Source organism: Corvus hawaiiensis, chromosome 2, assembly GCF_020740725.1.
Source record: "Corvus hawaiiensis isolate bCorHaw1 chromosome 2, bCorHaw1.pri.cur, whole genome shotgun sequence".
Taxonomy (NCBI): Eukaryota; Metazoa; Chordata; class Aves; order Passeriformes; family Corvidae; genus Corvus; species Corvus hawaiiensis.
In genome coordinates this window covers 100,551,008-100,556,548 of record NC_063214.1, presented here as the reverse complement: position 1 = coordinate 100,556,548, position 5,541 = coordinate 100,551,008, and the positions used below count along the sequence as shown (strand labels likewise).

The window sequence follows — 5,541 nt, the reverse complement described above, 5'->3', positions numbered from 1 at the left end:
TCAATCACAGTTACATGGAGCTTATGTCTTTATCCCTGCTCTATCTGTACACAATTTCTATTGCACTCTGATATGAATTCAGTTACTCAGTTAAGAACCCAATCCAAAGTATCTCATATCCTAATCTTTTTTTCCTAAATATTTTATGCTCTGCTTCTTGCCATGGGAGGTACTGATGTCTAAGTCAATTATATGTACAGCTTTGCTGTTTTCAGGTCCCATTGTCATTTCCCTGTGAAAGTTAAACAAATTAGTAATTTATGACTGTCTTGTTATTAAACATATCTAACAGGCTAGCAAACTCTGCCCATTATCTACCTGGACAAATAGTGTTGGAGTTTTTAAAACCTGGTGAAAAAGAAAATTCAGAAATCTCTTGCCATTTTTTAAAATCTTACAGAAGTTTAGGTGTATAAAGTTACCATACCTCAGAAGTGATACCTTGGACATTGAAAATAGTTTTTCAGCAATGGGGTAACTAATATCTGTGTCATCTATTAAGATACCTGAATCCTGTCCTTTTGCTTTACTTTATCAGCCTTCTGTTTTGGAATAATCAAAAGCTGTGCAATTTTTCCTGGTGATTTTCTAGATTTCACCAATGGTGAGTTATTTCTTTCATTGGCTTTTTCCTTCCTTTGGTAAAAAAAAAAAAGAGTACCTATTTGCTTAAGAATTCCTAAAAAGAAACATAACATAGAAGTTATTTTTAGATAGGATAGTTTCTCATAGTGTAAAATTCACCATATAGAAGAAGTCCTGAAAAAGTTCTATTTCTTTCCTATAAGGAGTTAAATTGAAATTTAGTGATACATAGTCTGTTTGTCGTGTAGCGCTGTAATATTGTCACTGCTATGACAGGCCATAGGTGGTGTACTACCTTTGGAAGTCCTCAGGACTGAGTCTTGTTAGTTTTGATCTGTCTGAACTTTATATGCCTGCAGTTTTGTTTTCTTGGTGTAGGTGTGATGCTAATTTCTCTACTTGAAGAAGTATCTGTGGCTAATTTGTTTTATTCTTGTTTATTTTTATAAAGATACCAGAGTTTTACAGCCATAATAAACATTAATCTATGAGTGATATTTGTAACTCTTAACACAATGTTGTAGTATACAGAAATACTGCCCTGATATGTACGACAAGCTGAGACAAGTGTGTAGGGTAGAGGAGCAGAGAGGTGGAGTGATAAAACATGGGGTATAGGTCTGGCACTGGAAAACTCACAGATAGAAGTAATTCATAAAATGTCAGTTAAAGAAATGTAAATGAAGGTGGAAAAAAAAATTGGTTTAATGGTAGCAAAGATTAAGGAGAAAAAGTATCTAAAATATACAAAAGTCAGACATGGAGACCAGTGAAGTAAAAAACAGTTAACAAACACATGAAAGTGACACCAAGTTGATCCTAAAGCGTGGAAGAAAATATGTACGTCAACAGGATATATTATCTGATGAAGAACTCCAGAAGTGTGTTTGCTTCCCACTCCAGCTGCTGAAACGACTGGCTTTAAGACCTGGGGGAGCAATGAAAAGGTGAGCGTAACCTCAAGAAAAAGGAATGGTAACGATAAATATGTAAGTTACAATTTTAATGGTATGATTATTGCTATTGAGATCTTCTCTATAGGGAAATATTGTAAGTATTACTATTTGCCTTTTTTGTGTAATAATTAGACCTAGACTAAAAATTATTTTTTAATTAGATTTTTAATATTTAAATAATAATGATAATAATAATGAATTCTTAGCTTTATACCTTAAATGCATTTTCTGTTTGAGCATAAACAAGATTGTGGGAACAGTTTACTTTTTACAGAGCTAATCTTTATGAACAAATTGGTTTCTCTAGTGAGAACTACCTTCCACTAATAACAAACCACGTTTGAATTTCTAAGTATGTTGCATATATAGTGTGTTTCAAACAGAAATTTGATTTCCTCAGTAATTACTTGTGTGAAAAAGGAAAAAAAAGAAAAAAGGAAAAATATTACTACTGTAATTATTTCCCAGACAGCAGTATCCCACTTGTGTTTTGGAGAAATCAGTGATGCTGGCAATGATCTGATATAACGTGTCCCAAGTTTCACTGCATTTGAAATACGGTAATCTCCCTACATATTTTAAGATGCTCATTAACATTGTTATTAATTAATAATAGAAGTTTTTAATAATAAAAAAGAAAGTATTTCCTCTAATGCTTCTTATATGTGTTTCAAAAATAATGTTTTATTTAAAAGTACTTTGTAACATGCTGAAAACTAATTTGCTCTATTAAAATTTCAGTTTAAATGGCAGTACTTTTTTCATAGTAGATTTGCTAACAACCAGATGAAATCAAACCTTTTTAGTGAACTAAAATGTTTTGCTGTGGGACCTTTGTCCTGTCTGCATGGCAGCTCAGGAAACTGGCCTGAAGGACAGAGTACCTAGAAGAACCTGGATAGCTGTTTATGCTGCAGCCACAAGGGTGTGTGCAGATAATATTAGAAATTTGAATGTCACTTCCTGATAGCACAAAGCCAGGAATTTATATCCTTCTTCTAAAGACATTAGCCCTGAAAACCTGATGGATTCTAGCTGTTAATCAACCCAGAATAAACGATGTCATCTTTCCAGTGAAGACAGCAACTCTGCAGGCAGCATCTCCAGAAGAATGTTACCTAAGGCAGCTGCCACATTACCATTCAAAGCAACCAGGTTCACACAACACTCTTTCTTTTGGGATATTTCCAGGGGTTTTAAAAAATAGAAAACAAATGACCAGTTGAGGTTGTGTTTTCATGCCATCAGTGAACAGAGAAAGATGTATAATAACTACGAACAGAGTAAGTATTTCAGAAACTAGTAGACTAAGTGAAGTTCTAGTAAATGCCCCTCACATATGATGAACAAAAATTAAGAGGACATCTGTATTTTTTTTTGTGTCATTTTTCATGGAACAGCAGAAGTATCTTGTAATAATAGCTTAATAATTACAGAAAAGTTATCACAAAAAAAAATTTCATATTCTCTAGTATACAAAGCAAACATCCTAAGAAAACAGCAATAAGATCTGTGAGTGTGCATGCATGTATGCATGTGCATGGTTGTATCTGGGGGAGTACAAGTCTTTTGCAGATTTCTAAGGAGGAAGAAGGATGATCTTTTCACAGATAAGCCTGCAGAACAAGAATTTGGACCGAATAGTCCATATTAAATTCTTCCTATATACATCTATACAAATCTAAAACTGGAATTTCCAACATTCAGTTAAAAAAAAGGTTTTAAAAAAAATTATATCTTTCCCCAGTTCTCAACTTTTAATTATACTTTTACTCATATCAAGATTTGTAATGTAGTCATAATATGATAATTACTTACTGTTTTTATTCCAAATCTATTTTCAGTACATATAGAATCAGTGCTATTACAGTGTTATTGGTACAACTGTACAGAATCTCTGGCTCCAGGATTGCACTAGATAAGAAAAAGCAAAGAAATAAAAAAGAAGAAAGACAAAACTAACAAAGTTTAAAAGTTATGAAGTGTATGTAAATTAGCTCCTTAAAAAAAAAAAAACCCTGAAACTGAAAACAGTAGAATTTTTCTAAATATAATTTTATCCACCTTATCCAAAAATCTCTTGTTTTTCCCAACCAGTTACATATCCTCTGCATAACCTGCGCTCTTCCTAACCTCTTTATGACCATTGTCTTTCACAAAAAAAACATGTATAATCAGTGCCTCATGTTCACATCAGCTATTTTAAATCTTAGAATTAAATCTATTCTTCCAGTATATGACCTGTTGTTTCAGTCTATTATTTCCTAATAGAGTTTGGCTGGGTTTATATCAATTCTGAATGAAAAGACTGCTATTATATGGGCTAGACTCAAATTTAGGATGTCTAAGTAGCTTTCCCCAATATAATAATGTAAGACAGTAAAATATAATTGTTTTCATTATCTGTTATCGTTAACATTTTAATCTCTCTCAGCTGTTTGGGGCAATAGGCCCAAAGTTATTGCAGGTTTAAAAACCATGTAAGTAAATCTGCTTGCAGTAGTTCCAATTCTGGATATGTCTGTCATTCAAACTGACACAACTAAACTGTTTTCTGGACCATAAAGCAAAGTACCAGCTCTTTCCTAAGAATTCTACACTTCTATGGCTGAGTCTGAAATTAAAATTTGTGTTAAGAGGTTTGGCTCATTTGTTAAAGCAAGATGCCACTCTTTGTGGGGTATAGTCCATCTGAGGAAGATCATGTGAACAGACTTTTAACAGAGAATTCAGATAAAATCCTGGGCTTAACTTAAGATCTCTGGACCATTCTTTCTTTCAGGTGATAACTTTTGTGAGGGTTGAGTAACAAGCACTTTAAAAATCAATGCATGATAACAATATTATGAATGGTTGTAGGAATTAGGTTGTTGGCATTTTGCCAAATGAGTATTACAGGATGGCTGAAGGCAAAGATGCATGCCAGGATTAGGGGATTGTCAAAAATAACATAAATGCCTTGTGATTTATTCCTAGATTATTTCTTCACTATTATGAATATTGAGAGTATGCAACAACTGTCTTTCAGATGAGTAAGCTGTAAAGGTATTATTTTCAGTTTTGTAATGTATTTTCATAGCCACCGTTTATATAAATTTTCTTTCATACTATTATGCATTAAAGTGATGCTGCTTTCTCTCATGGCAAAAATATGATATTGCCATGACCTCTTGAGAAAGAAAATACCATGAGCCTTTGATGTTACATGGATGATGTAAATTTAAATCAGCTCCTGTCTGTTGCCCAGGCATCTGGCAGCAGACAGTCACGTTAATGAGGTAGCCAGCCCCCCAAAATCCACTCTCATCCACAAGTTCTTTAATAATGGCTGATTCTGTCTATTATAAAATGAATTATTTATTAATAGACCTGGAACTAACAGACATAAGACAAAACAGACTATTAATACACAGGGATAAAACAAAAGAAGATACTTGTATATACACACAGAATTAAAGGTACCATTAAAATTAGAGCTAGCTAAGAAATAGTATAACTTAGGATTCCATGTTTCTTACCATCCAGTTCTTGATGGGGTACACATCGAAGTCTTTTCCCTCAATTTCCAGAAAAGTAGCCTCAAAACTGCATCCAGCTTTGGGGAGAAATCTTCTCACACGTTCCAGAGGAGTGTGTAAGAGACTTCTGCCTCTATGACAATTGTGTGGGCTTTTATAGACACAACAACCATGTCTTTTGGTCAAAAATATTTCTTTCATCTCCTCCCACATTTGCTTTCCAGACTAAGATGTGTACTGAGGTCTTGGTCTCAGACTTCCGGGGGCCTGGAGGTGACATCCTGCTGAGCTCTCTGGCTCCTTGCTGGGTATTAGTCTGGCCTGAGTTATCACTTTCAAATGCCCAGCCATGAGAGAGGGGGGATGTCCTGCCACATCCATCCAAATGTGCCAGACAATCTAAATACTCTATAAACAGGAAATAAAATGATGCAACATCTAGTCTCCTAAATCCAACCAACAGCAAAATAGTATATTTTATT

General features: G+C 34.1%; 1 long non-coding RNA gene across 1 annotated transcript; it reads right to left on the bottom strand.

Moving 5' to 3' along the window:
• Positions 1-1,026: 1,026 nt before the first annotated feature.
• LOC125317364 lies at positions 1,027-5,242 on the bottom strand. Its single transcript, XR_007200036.1, has 3 exons — positions 5,060-5,242; positions 3,360-3,455; positions 1,027-1,513 (listed from the first exon to the last, which is right to left on the bottom strand). It is a non-coding gene; the product is annotated as an uncharacterized LOC125317364 (long non-coding RNA).
• Positions 5,243-5,541: the final 299 nt, after the last annotated feature.